Here is a 14028-nt window from a genome sequence, read left to right on the forward strand (position 1 = left end):
AAAGGCCACTGCGTACTGTATCGCCATTTGAATGACTGCGGGGGGAAACATAAAGACGTAAAGAGTCAACTAGAAACAACTAGTAAAGAGAAACACTAGGACACTTTTTAAAGTGTAACACAGTAAGTGGTAGGGAGGCTTGGCATGAATGAATTATCCTGTTAGCAATTTGAAAAAACGAAGTCTACCTCCAGATGGACTGTGTTTTGCCCTTTAATCAAACTGGTACAGTGATGGGTCGGTGAAACAAATGGAGATGTACGTTACAATCAGAGAGAAGGAGTGGGGGTCGCGAGACAAAGAGGCAGAGATGTAGAGTTAATGGTGGAATATAGGAAGGTCTAAGACATCCCCCACTACTCCCATTATGGAGCACGTATGAGATATAAAATTAAACGGCCATGGAGGAGTGCCTTATAGAACGGGTATTCCAGTTTCAGCACCAAGGACAGCGAATGGCCATTGAATGGAATAAGACTGTTGGAGGTGGAGGTCGCTGAGGTGAAAGCTACAAAGTATGAGGATAAAAATGACCCTGTTCCATCATGCCATTCTTTTACTTTGATTACAATAAATGCTAGAGTCATCTTTAACCTGACAGCCGCAGTGATGCCTGCCCTGTGCCTACACTGTCTGAATATCAATGGACTTCATACCCAACAGGACACTTACACTAGGGCTGGTACTTTATTTGAAATTGGAACTATTGGGAAAAAGCTAAATTACTTTCTGTAATGATTTGTTTGAATTCAAAATTCACAGACTATAAGCGCAACAGGCCATTTGAATTGGTTTACCCTGTACTCCAGCACGTGGATATAAAATGCAATGTCATCTGTACCTATTGCCCTATCAGTAAACTAGTTTTTTTTTGTTCTCTTTGATAATGTAAAATAGAGGAACCTAGCGAGCCGTTCTGGGAGGATAATCATGAAACCAAAGCATCTGATAAGCAGTGTGTCAAAGTAGTAAGTTGGATTTTACACATAGATGGCAACATCATGGATGAACGTCCCCTGTAAGTTTGTGAACCAAGTGAAGCAGCGGCGAAGACACAAATGAGTGGAATGAAGACAATCGTTGGCAGTTGCGTTCGAATGACTGAATTACCTGTCGTTGTTGCTTCAAGTATCACAATCTGGGGCAGATGCTAACCCCCTACCCTGATTATAGATCTCTTAATTTGCTGCCCACATCTCCGATTGGCTTAGCAATTCAAATAGTTCTGTGCCCATTCATGCTGTCTCCGCCAATTGGAAAAACAGTTGACCAATCAGAGCGGTAGGCGGGATTAAGAGTGTGGATATCATCTTCCTACACAGCTAGCCAGCTACCTTGCTACATCATCATCGGCCCTTTTTTTTTTTTTTTTTTTTTTTTTTTTTTTACTAAAACAGGTCGAAAGTTTTCTTGAGGCTCTATCTGTCCTAATATAATGTAACCTTGTTTTCTTTGGTCCACCTCAGTTAACATCTTTAACACCCTGGACCCGCCAGCATTTATGCCACTCTCTCTGACAAATTAAATGGCCAACAAATCAGTCATTTGACCAAACACACAAGAAGTCGACAGATTCAACCTGCATTGATTTCACCATGGAAGAGAAAAATGATAAATTCCCAGTTTTTAGTGTGCAGTCACACACTAAAAACTCTCTACCTTTGAAGTCCACATTGTTGGATAAATGAGATCAGACTGCTGCAGTAATCCAGGCAAAGGGTTACACCATAATTGCATCAATGAAGTTGTTGGCACACTAGAGTCTATTGAAGTGAGTGGCTTGGCCTGTGTGTGTACCCTACTACACTTTAAAATCTCTGTGGGATCTGTGCTGTATATGTGTGCATGTGTGTGTGAAAGTGTGTACCAGCTCTGTTCTGCATTAGTTATGTTTCACTGTTCAGCATGTGCTTACAATGGCTGACATTACACCAGGAGATTAAAGGATAATGTGTGATAAAGAGAGGTAGAAATTTGAGTCTCACATTAAAAGATAAGGCTGGAAATATTCTACATTTTTGTTAGTGTCAACAAATCCCATGAAAAGACTAACACCAACAATGAGTAAGTCCATCTTTAAGTACTTTTTGACTTCCCTATTCTGTGGCACTTAGCCCAAAGCCTTTTTGTTCCTACTGAAGACATACATCTTTAAAAATAGGCCACGAAATATATACTTTCATTAAAAAAAGGCTAAACAATACACCAAAAAATCTGGGCACTGGGTTTTTAGCAAACATAATTCAACCAGGAGTAAATAGTGCCATTATTGGGGACTATTTTCAACTGCAAATTTGGTGCACTTGCGATTATTTATGGTAGCAGGACAATCTTTGTGGGACCAACCACATGGACAATAAAAATTTGTTGGGAATCTCAAGAATGCCCTATTTGTGGACATTTCTGCTGGTAGCCATTTGGAAATTGATTGCACTTCTGTAACTTTTTTCTCCATGGAAAATCAGTCTGTAAGGTAACCTTAGTACTTTCTACTTTGCTAAGTAGAGCTGCCAGCAAACTTCATAAAGCAACTGGTAAGTTTTAGGTATTAAGAGTAAAAAATGGTTCAGTTTTGTTTACTTAAAAAATTTTACCTGTTGGCAAATGCTGCCTGAGAAGACAAGCTCTAGGAAACAAAATCCTTTCCACTGTAGTTACAAGAAAGTCTGTTTTTGAAGTTTGAGGCTTGATGATTTGTAAAATGTATTTATTAATTAACCATTCTCTGGGGATTGATTGATTTTGTATTAATTCTTGTGATCACAAATTCTTGGAGGGATTGAATAGATCTGCAACATAGCTACCTAGGAAGTAAAGGCTTTACAGTAACACATTCACAACACTGGTACACAAATAGTCTTCTATTCCTTCTCTCCCTTGTTCACACACACAACAACACACATATGTACACACCCAAACACACGTACACAGGGGCCTCTTGCTTTCGAAAGCTCACTCATCCTTTTAAATCAGTGTGGAATCCATCAAAGTGGGTCAAACTCCCTTCCCCATCTGCCCCGGCCAGATTTTAAATGCACGAGGGCTGATTAAAAAAAGACCAAGAAAATAGGGCAAACGCCTCCAACACACACGTATCCACACCACTCAGGAGACCAGCAGCAGGAAGAGATACTGAAGGGAGCACTGTGTGTTTGAGTATGTGTTGGTGAGGGCGTCGGGGGCATTTGTAAGCAATTGTAACAAATAAAAGGTCAAGCACTTCAACTTCAATATGTCGGCTGTGTGGCAATTTGCCGCGTTGTGCTCATTTGCGTATGGCTACCTTTTGTTGTTCCATTAACCGTCCCTGAACACAGGGAGGGCAGGGCACGTGAGGAGGGGAGGGGGGAGTGTGTATGACAGGGTGCTGGGTAAGACAGCTGGGGGGTTAAGCTTGCTCCCACAGCTGGGTGTATTACTGTGTATGGGTGTATCTGCTCTATGTTTGAGTGACAAGAGAGCTTCTCTGTGTAGTTCACATGCCTTGGTGTGAGTGTCTTTTTTGTTTGTTTCTTTGCAATCGTGTGTGTATTCAATTATAATTACATGTTGCCGTGGATACATCTGCAGACATGTTCACACCGCTTTTCAAATCAGAACAGAAATAGCCCTGCCAATCAGGCAGACGCACAGCTTGCAACATTGGAAAAGCTCTCGCAAAGCTTCCATGTGTTTCCCTTCGGATCAACCTGCAGCACTGCCCTGGTGTCATGTGATGAGTAGAGTAACCACAGTCTGCTTTGACACATAAGCACAGAACATCAAAGGGGCGGGACCCTACATTTAGTCTATCGTTATGCTGCACAAATGGGGATTTCCAAGATTAAGTGTTGGCATGCAGTAGATAGTGAGAAGTCACTAATACAGTAAGTTGAGCAAAGATGATAGGAAATGCATTAAATGCCACTCTCAATAAATGTTTCACTTAAAGTCCAGTGTGTAACATTTAGGAGGAGCTATTGGCAGAAATGGAATATAATACTAAAAGTATGTCTTGTGTATAATCACCTGAAAATAAGAATCATTGAGTTTTCATTACCTTAGAATAAGCCCTTTATATCTACAGAGGGAGCGGGTCCCCTTCCACGGAGGCAGCCATGTTGTAACTGCCATGTTTCTACAGTAGCCCAGAATGGCGAAACCAAACACTGGCTCTAGATAGGGTCTTTAGCGTTTTTCGCGAGTTTCGTGTCGACCGTAGTTTCTCCTAGACGCTTGTAATGGGAAGGTGAGGCGAGTGGTATTCAGATGGTTGCAATCTACAATTTCACCGCTAGATGCCACTAAATCCTACACACTGCTCCTTTAATCATTTATAAGGCTGCAACTAATGATTATCTTCCATGCCAATTAATTTCTCAATTACTCAATTGAATTTTTGGTCCATAAAATCACAATTTCTTTAAGCCCAAGTTGACATATTCAAATTTTTGTTTTGTTTAACCAACAGTCCAAAACCCAAAGATATCTAGTTTAATATTATAGAAGACTAAGAAAATACTCACATTTGAGAAGCTGGAACGAGTTAATTTTTTGCATTTTATTGTCAAAATAGTTGCTGATTCAATTTCAACTTACTGATCAATCAAGGAATTGACAGCTCTAACTATTTAGTCTTTAAAATGTCTGATGAATGACTATAATGATTAAATAATTATGAATTTTTTGTCGATTTTCTGTAATTTGACTAAACTTTTCACACCAGCTTTCTACCACAGCCCAAGGTCACAAAAAAGAAACTATTTTACTGACACAGGCAAGAAAATTCAGTTCCAGTCCATGAGAGAATAAACACTAAGATAGACTGTGTCCACTGGGGATGGAATTTAGGCATCACCATGACAGGCCACCTCTGGGTGCAGAAGAAATAGGTGCTTACTTGTCATTCAAACTGCTGTCTAGTGTCACCTGATGAGTCATCCTGTATCGCAGACCTTCCCTTGCTCCTAGAGCCTGATTGGGATTGTGAAAGTGTTCAGGTGTGGAGGTGTGAAGGTGCGATAGTGTGTGCCAGAGTCAGTACTGATTTATGCATCTGAAGATGAACAAGATACTGTGCCATTCCTGCACTCAGCTTAAGTAGCGTACAACAGAAGTTCAATCCGAGCCTCAGTCTGAATGTCCCTGTGTGGAGGTAAGCACCAGGCTAAATGAGAAGTACCACTTTTTAATCAGCGTGCGCAGCCATGTCATTCCTCTTTTCTGTCAAGCCCTGAATGCAAACCCTCAGTCAGATTGTCAGAAGGGAGAGCCAAACGAGGCACGGCTTTAACAGTTTGATTAAGTGGGGTTGGCCTGGGCTGTGGCCACGCTTACAAACAGAGCTCTGAGGACAGATGCTCATAGACGAACCCGACCCCAAACAGCGGCTCTTTAGCCGAATTCCCCTTGCGGCTGTGCTGCCATAAACTTCCAAATGCCAGTTCACTGCAAAAGAGAGGATTACTTTGAAGGAGACCAGTGAGAACCAGCTCATTTCCATCCTCTCCACTTTAACAGTGGGCCAAAGGGATACTTTTGTACAAAAAGACCGGAGGGACAAGTAAAATGTATCTGACAATCTGTCTAAAAGTTGGCTGCGAGCTTTTGTGTGACTTTGACACAGCATTGATTTGATAGTTACCTCATTCTTCTTATCCAATTTCTTTCAATTAACTGTACAGTATGAGCCTCTCGCTATAATAGTACCTTCTATTGTTAGAAGTGACAAGCTGCACAGGCCATGTGGAAAACAATGCATTTTAGACTGAGAAAGAGAAAGAGGCCTTTGGGGCAAAGACATTGCAGCTGAAGAAACTAATCACATGCAGCGCTAATTTGACAACCAAGGACAAATACTGGGCAACAATTATATCTCATTTTTCAGGTAGCTCAACCCTGACAAACACTTTGGCAGGGTATTACTGGAAGGGAACAATGGGATATTAAATACAAGGACATGGACAAAGCAGCTAATAATCTAACAAAGGAAAGATCCAGGGTTGAACTGAATTTGAATGCACTCTCTTTGAAGTGACACTAAAAACGGGAAATATCATTGAAAGATGCAGTTTTGTGATTTCAACAAACAACTGTCAGACAGTGTCCAGAGTCTGACTCACTTTTACACTCAGTGAGCTTATTTCATAAAAGCTCAAACCCCAGAACTGCATTCATCTCACCAGAAAATCGCCCAGGGAGCAGAAACATTGTGCACACTGTTTCTCCAATTTACTCTTACCAGAACAACTCTATGAAGTGCTGCTTGATAAAGACATTACATGGACTGTTCCTGTTTTTATAATGGCTAGCCGGGGCATCCAACATATCTCTTGGACTTTATAAGGCAGAACAACAGTCATGGTCATACTACGAGCATAAGAAACTTGTTTCATATCAAAGAAACTCATGGCTAACACTCTGTGAACCCACTAATATGGTCCAGTGGGTTCACAGCACTGCCAGCAAACCTGGGAGAAATCTCCCATGGATCTGCATGTCACTCCAACGCCAGCAAATACACATACAAAAGGCACTGACGGAGGCACACACACCATAATGTACCAATACATGCCTCATTCCTCCTTGTTGCCTTGTCACAAGGAGCTGTTAAGGAGCTGTTGTTTGTTATCATAAGTTTCAAACTATTTTTAAGGCAATGTCGGTCTGTTGGTCCACCACTCTGGTCCAGACTGAAATATCTCAGCAGCTATTGGATGGATTGCCATGACATTTTGTACAGACATCCATGGTCCCCAGAGGATAAATTCTAATAACTTTGGTGATCACACTTGCCATCATCAAGTCAAAATTTTTATTTGCTTCACAAAACTGCAGGTTAGCAAAGAGGGAAGCACTATTTTATTCTCCTCGTGTCTATGCTTCATGTTAATGTGCCACCTCTGTTGCCTCCAAATGTCATTAAGGAGATATTGGTTGAGAGTCGGAGCAAGATACAAAGAATGTAGACACAGCTGTGTGGCAGACTAGCAAGCTCCCAAACTAAGCAAACTTCGACACTTCTGGTGTCACATGTTTACAGAGCCTGGCAGTGAATACTAAAGGAACTGAAGAACTTCATCGCCCTGATGGGGCCACTGAGGCTTCAAATGGCACCTACTTTGCAATTTAATTCACTTTGCCCCGGCTGATTTATAATTGCAATCTGATAGAATGAATATCATTAGGAGTTGGTAAACAACCTGACAGGATCTGTGTTCAAAATGGCTGTACTGAGAAAGCACTGATTTGGCATGGCCCAGTGCAGTGATGCATGCTTTTACCTAACCAAGCATGATAGATCTTATATCACCTCAAGGGTGGAAGAAAATGAGTTGTGATTTATATGTAATAAAGCAGCCCAATACTGGCTTTCCCTACAATTACTTAATTATGGGGATTTCCTGGGACTATGATCTCTGAGCTAGGATGTCTTTGATTTTGTGATATCAGAGGAGCTTCTTCAGGTACAAGCCCTCGGGTAGCCTGTCTTCACTAATGATTTGACATGAAAAGGCAAAGTGAGGTTTATGACACCCCAGACAAACACTGAAGGGGAAAATCTTCAAATGCGAAAGTCACAGTGGCTCTGCAGTTAGAGGGCAGATGAATATGATATTAGATCAAGTGATTTAAGGCAGAGATAATGATACTGTGCCTTATTGGGCTTTTGTAGCCCCTGGCATTTCTTTGTTGTTTACTGTTAAACAAGGAGTCATCTACAATATCACACACACGGGCAAAACAAATATGAAAAAAATTAACTTAAACTTGCAAGTAGGTATGAGACGCTCAGCTCTGTTGCTGGCCCAGATTGTGATTAGAGTGATGAGGCAGGTGTATTTCTACATAAACATCTCATCAAAAACTGAACTCCCATCAGCACGTCAGCTCACTTGAAAAGCAACCCACAAACCACTTTCTGCTCATCTTCAGTAAAGCAGCGGCTTCTGAAATCACGCTGACTGCACCTGGCTGCAGAAATTCAACCATCATCACCTTTTTTCCCCTTTTATAGTGCAAAGGCAACCAGCATGTTCTTGAAGACTGCTGTGAAAGAGGATACAATCTCACTTACTGAAACATTTCCTTCCCTTCTTCCTTCCACCCACAGTAAAAACATAAAGTGCTGGCTTGGTTACAAGAGTCATGTGGAACACACTCGATCAATATCCTCTGACACTGCTTCATTGCCATGCATGGGCTCTGGGCAGAGCTGAAATATGCATGGGTAGCCTACAGTAATCAATGTAGGGCACTGTGCACATTTAGAAACAGGGTGAATATAATAGAACTAGAGCACAATTCAAATATAGATATACAGGGAGTGAGATACAGTGGGCTAAGCATGAATAATTGAACATTATACAGTAGCAAGATGGGGATGAACTTCTTCTCACGATTTTACTCTCAGATGTTTTATTCAACAAGCTGAAGTGTAAAACCATTGAAATTCTTTTGCGATATTCTTTTTGCATTCTTCTTTTTAAGATCTTAAAGTGGGATTATATAAAAAGTCCCTTATGTTATTTCTTTATGGACTCTGTGATGACTCAGTGCACTTACAACTCCTGAATACCCACTTTGCTTTCACTTTACTACACTTATTTCTGACTACATCTCTTTATATCCACCCAAAAATGCAAAAACAGTAGTGGCCAGCACTGCAAATCCAATGTAAAATCGATAGAGCAAATATGGGAGTCTGAGGAGTCAGTCTACACCTGCAGGTAGGAAACACCCAACACTCAGTGCTGCAGACAATCATGCAAACATCTTTAAATATGCCACAATAAAAGCCACAAAACAGTTTCAAAACAGCACAGAACTGACAGGAAAAGAAAACAGAAACAGCATTATAAGAAGCAGCAGCTGACATCTGAGTGATGATGCACAGACGGTAAAAGAAGAACTAAAGCCTCGCAGTTAACTTGCCTGGAATGTGTAAAACCTCGTCCCATTCGGTGGGTGCACCTTGGGGGAGTTGGTCCCCGTACTCATGTCTGAGAAAATCATAATCCCTTTGATGGGCAAACAATCCAGAGCTGGTCCGGTTTTTATCAGCCAAACGTGGTGTGCTTCACAGAGACTCTAAAAGGATCCAAGGCGAGTACTCGGATCAGCCCCTGACCCGATGCTGCGCTCCCGGCATCAGATGGTGGAGAGCTCCGGTATGATGCGCAACGCCCCGAGGGAAAGAAAACCGTGATAACAAAAGTGTTAACAAGGCAACTCTCTTGTCTTCTTTGCACGTCGCTACTCGCATGCAGATCACTAGTCTATATGTCCTTCTAGCGATTTGCCTGGAAAGTAAAACCCGCGGAGAGACAGCGGCTCCATGGTCTCCCGACGCCCGCAGCAAGCAGCTCTGCCAGCGGCTCGGACGGGTCCGTCTGTGCGCGGATTATCGCCTCCCTCCTCCTCTGGCTTCACCAATAACCAGTCAGAGCATCACCGCACGGCTCAGCCAACAACACACTGTGTGCCTGAGCAGCAGAGACTCACGTTCGCTCTGTTTTTACACTGCAAAAAACATTCTTCTGTTTTTGGTTGCTTTTGTTTAAAGCGTTAGTGTACTAAATATGAGACAAGTCTTAAATGAAAACTAAAATAAATGAAGACAAATATCTATATATCTGACATTAAAATTATTAGAAAAGACGATATTTGAATTGGAAACGTGCCAATACTGCTAAGATTAGTTTAGTTTGGAGAAACAAAGATATGATTTTAGATATCTATACTGGATTTTTAAATTACTTCATGTTGTCAAAGGTGAGCATTTTTTTTAGCAGTGTAGCTAAGTATTGATTGGAGGAGAGAGGGATTCTTCACAGTTTCCTTTCCTTCACAGTTTTCTCTGGGGAACAAGATGAAAGGTTATCACTGTCTAAAACATACTGAAAGATGGTTTTGTCTGAAGGTGATATTGTGGCATTTCATGCAGAATCCCTTACCATTTCTTTTAGAAGAAAGCTGCAAAACTGCAGGTGGTGGTTGCAGGAGTGAATATAGGTTACAAAATGAAAGATTAGGCCTATATAGTTTTTTCTGGTTAGATATGTCAGACCGATGTTGGAATTTTACTTAAAAATCTGTTGTGATTCAGTCGGTGCCATCCACATGATGGATATGAAGCAGTTTGAGTGATTGACTGTTTAATCAATGTTGGCTGATTGTCTGTGGGAAGTCCTTCACCTTCACTAAAGCAGGTAGTAAAGTTTTAGTGTGCATTTGTCTTAAAGTTGTTTGTCATGGTACCAAATTCCTTCAGGTGAAACACAATCTCTTTGACCACTATGATGTGTCATTTCTGAGTGTGAACTATACCAATTTAACAACGTACTTCATTATTTTTAGTCTATTTCCATGTAATCATCTCTCACCTTACTTAAAATGGACTAGCACAGTGACGTCTTCTTTCCACCTGCAAATCTCAGGCCACCATCCATTATCGAGCTGTCTCTGAAACATTTCCACTCTTTTTGCTGGCTCTTGCTTTAGAAGCATTTCCACAGACCTGCCATGTTCCCATGCAGTAGACCTATATTGATTTTTTTTATTTGCTGCTGCACTTTAAGGTTTCTATGAAATACAACTGCGTCAACCATTTTAAAACAAGCTCACTGACTAGAGGCAGCTTTTATCGGCAATTTTATATGAAGAAAAGCACTGTCTCAACTTTTCATCCAACTTGTTCTTATCAAGTGGCCTTTTCATGAGCGCAATCCATATTTGCTGAATGGTTTAATCAAATTCTCTGTCCAAGCTACCAAGAGCCATCAGGAAAAAATCAAAAAACTTACAAATGAAATTATTTTCTTTGTTCCACTGAGCTGGGTGCCAGCATTCAAGTTATGTTGTATCTTGATGAGGTGGACTGTGATAATTGGATCAAAAAGCAAAGTATTTAGCTTTTATTCAGATATCAAATCTAGTTTTTCAAACTCAAGTAGTTCATGCTCTGGCCTGATTTTGTTAAATACAGCTCAGTGACCTTGATTAAACTGGGTGGGTTGAACTCACTGTTAGCCTCGCACTCTTCGAAGGGATTTGGTTCTGGGAGACTTCAAAGTATTTGCTCTTGACATAGCAGGTTAACAGCAGTTCAAGCTGTGGAGCAGCAGAGCCCATTAACCAGGTTGAGCTGAGGTTACACTCCTGAACCAGGAATATAACCCAAAAATAATTCAGACTTCTTCCTCAAGCTCACCCTCAACACTGTACCATAATACCAAATATTCACTGTGGGCTTAACCTTACATGTGTGATGATAAGGTCAGATCCCAGTTCAGACCCCAGAAATAATTAGTTGTAATTAAAGGAAAGGATCTCAAAAGTGTTTTTTCCCAGTTAAAAGGTTTGTTTGGGGGAGTCTTTCCTTTTCTGAATCGAGGGTCTAAGGATAGAGGGTGTCGTACGCTGTTGTAACGCACCTTGAGGCAAATTTGTGATTTGTGATATTGGGCTATATTAATTAAAATGGACTTGACTTGACTTGAAAGGGTCAAAAATCTTCTTTCCTTTTTTCCTGTCACTTCAGAGAGATGCATGCTGGGAACTGAATCGCTACCCCCTGATCTACCCAAGATGGTGCCAGGAGAGAACTGGGCAGAGACGCTCCAGATGGGGTCTAAAGTCCAGGCATCTTATTGGCTGATAAAACTTGGGCACAGCTCAGTGGGAGGCATCCTGAGGGCAGCAAAGGTAGCTTCAGTCTCGTCAGCAGACGCGCCCAGCCTTGTTTCTCATTATAACGGCAAACGACGTTAGCCTAGATAAAGATGTCACTTTGGTTTGACAGTAAGCTTTTGTCAACAATCCTACTGTATATCAAGCAAAATTCAGTAATTAGATTCAAACCTTAAAAGGACCATACCAGTGGTTTTGCTTGCTTTAGTCGAATTAGTACAAATCGTGTATACTTTATATCACAGCTAAACTATACTTATTTTTTACAGCCATTACTAACATTTTTTAAATTCTTCCTTTCTACAATTCCTACACATGGCAACTAAGGTATGGTTTAGGGTAGGGAAAGATTCTGGTAATGGCAAATAAACTATGGTCAAGGCATGGTTAAGTTTAGGCAACTAAAACACTTGATAAAAGTTAGGTAAATATTGTGGTTACAGTTAATAAAAAGGTCAACATTAACTTGCCACACGTCCATCCACCACCTCGACCTCCACACCCTTATTACATAAAGGACATACTATTTCCTGAGTTGGCACTAAACTTAAATCGTGAGGTGCAGAATTGTCCAATATGGATGTGATTTCTACTGTAGGATACTGGGCTCACCATGTTCACTGTGGTAGATTGCATAACCTAAGAGAGTCTGTTAATTGATTTTCATACCATTCAGAAGAAAATAGAAACCAATGGCTGCCTGGAATGGTAAGAAAAATACATTCAAAAATCTAAAACTAAATTATTAAAATGATTAAAACTTGCAAAAACACTGCTGTGTTCCTTAAAATCAATCAGTGTGGCCAAAGTGTTCAATTTTACAGACTTGCAGTGATAATGATCAGTTTAAGAACATTGCTATAGTTAATGTTACACAGTGACAAATTGGAGGTACAGTATAGTCGGGGATTTTTCTAGAAAAGTACGAGTTAAAGAGGAATAAAAGGCCACGGATAAAAGACCCATGCTTTAGCCTTTCTACTCTGAACAGGAGACTTTGCTGCACACTGAGACACCCTCTATTTTACTTTTCTGCTGCTCTGTGTCCTTTTCACTTGTAACAGGCTGTGCATAACCTGCTGCAACATTGCTACATAGTAACACATGTGACATCAGTCACATAAAGGGACTTGTCTATGTGCTGCAGTGCACTGGACTCTGACGTCATTGTACAGATGTGCAGTGGGCATGGCTTAGTGCTTCTAAGTGCTCATTGGTTGGAGCCTGGCAATCCTCTCTGTGTTTTCTCCAGCTCTTATCGACACCACTCTGTCTTTTAGTAGTTCCAAAGCAGCCAAAGCATGGTTAAAGAATGATTCTAAATTAACAGGGTTATTATTGCACAAATTAATCAGTTAATAGAATTTTTGATAAAAGTAGGGTGTTTAAAAAAGAATATTTCTAATCAATATTAATTATTATTTTATTTCTTTTTAAAAGTACTTAATCGCATGGTCCCACTGAGGCTATGATCATTAAACCAACACCTGAGTGAGTGTGTGTGCGTGTATGTGTGCATCTGTGTTCATGTGCTTTTATGCAGACCCGCACGTCTCCTCAAGTGCTTCCCTCTCGCCGTCTAAAGCCTTTAAGAAGAAAAAAAACACACAGTCCTTTTTCATCAAAGAGCCCTAACAAATTGATTTTTGGTTTGAAAGCTTGTGTTTGATCAGTCCACGGTCCTAATCTATGAGGCCAGCTACAGCCTTTGACAGACATATCAGATAATAACAATGATGATACATAAATTGGGGATTTGAGAAGCGTTTTTCTGCGGAGCAAAGCAAATATGCATTTAGGTATAGGAATGTGTGTTGCTGCTTTGAGAGGTCTTGTTAGGGATAGATAAGAATTTCTCATTAAACTGAAAACACATAAAACGCCATGACACATAGCAATAATAGTTGGCGTATGAGGCCATACATCATGACTACCAGGGCTGTGGTAACCTGAGGATATGTATGTAAATCACACATTTTCATTTACTCTGCATGTGTGTGTATTGTATGTCTCTAACACACATTGTAAGCTTGTGACAGAGGATTTCGCCTGTTTGCTCAAACAACCACTTAAACTGCAAATGAGCTGCAAACAAGGAACAGAAAAGAGTGCTATTTTGTGAGGATTTGGCTGTTGTAACTTCATCTTGCAAGACGCTGTAAGGAAGCTAAACCAGTGTAGAAAAATGAGGGACAGACCAGCATTAATGAAAGTGGCAGACCTTTGCAGCTTTGAATAAATTCTTTTATGTTTGAAAAATGCAAATCATACTGCATCAACATAACATCCCTGGAACCAGGTCTTTTTTAGCAGTTAACACAACAGAAAAGTCTAATTAATTAGTTACATCAAATACTC

The 14028-nt window shown here is 40.6% G+C and overlaps 1 protein-coding gene across 15 annotated transcripts in view; it reads right to left on the reverse strand.

Annotated features, from left to right (window-relative positions):
* The window catches only part of ppfia2 (PTPRF interacting protein alpha 2), a 160070-nt gene that overhangs the window by 91540 nt on the left and 54502 nt on the right, over window positions 1-14028 (reverse strand). The window contains exon 1 of one of the 15 annotated variants that reach the window (XR_006376730.1): window positions 8914-9442. The exons of 13 other annotated variants lie outside the window; for them this stretch is intronic. The gene's annotated coding sequence lies outside the window, so the exon portion shown is untranslated. Of the gene's footprint in view, window positions 1-8913; window positions 9443-14028 lie in introns of those variants that run through there. One more of the 15 variants, XR_006376731.1, reaches the window with a different exon arrangement.

The sequence above is a fragment of the Siniperca chuatsi genome, linkage group LG23, assembly GCF_020085105.1.
Source record: "Siniperca chuatsi isolate FFG_IHB_CAS linkage group LG23, ASM2008510v1, whole genome shotgun sequence".
In the NCBI taxonomy this organism is placed as follows: Eukaryota; Metazoa; Chordata; class Actinopteri; order Centrarchiformes; family Sinipercidae; genus Siniperca; species Siniperca chuatsi.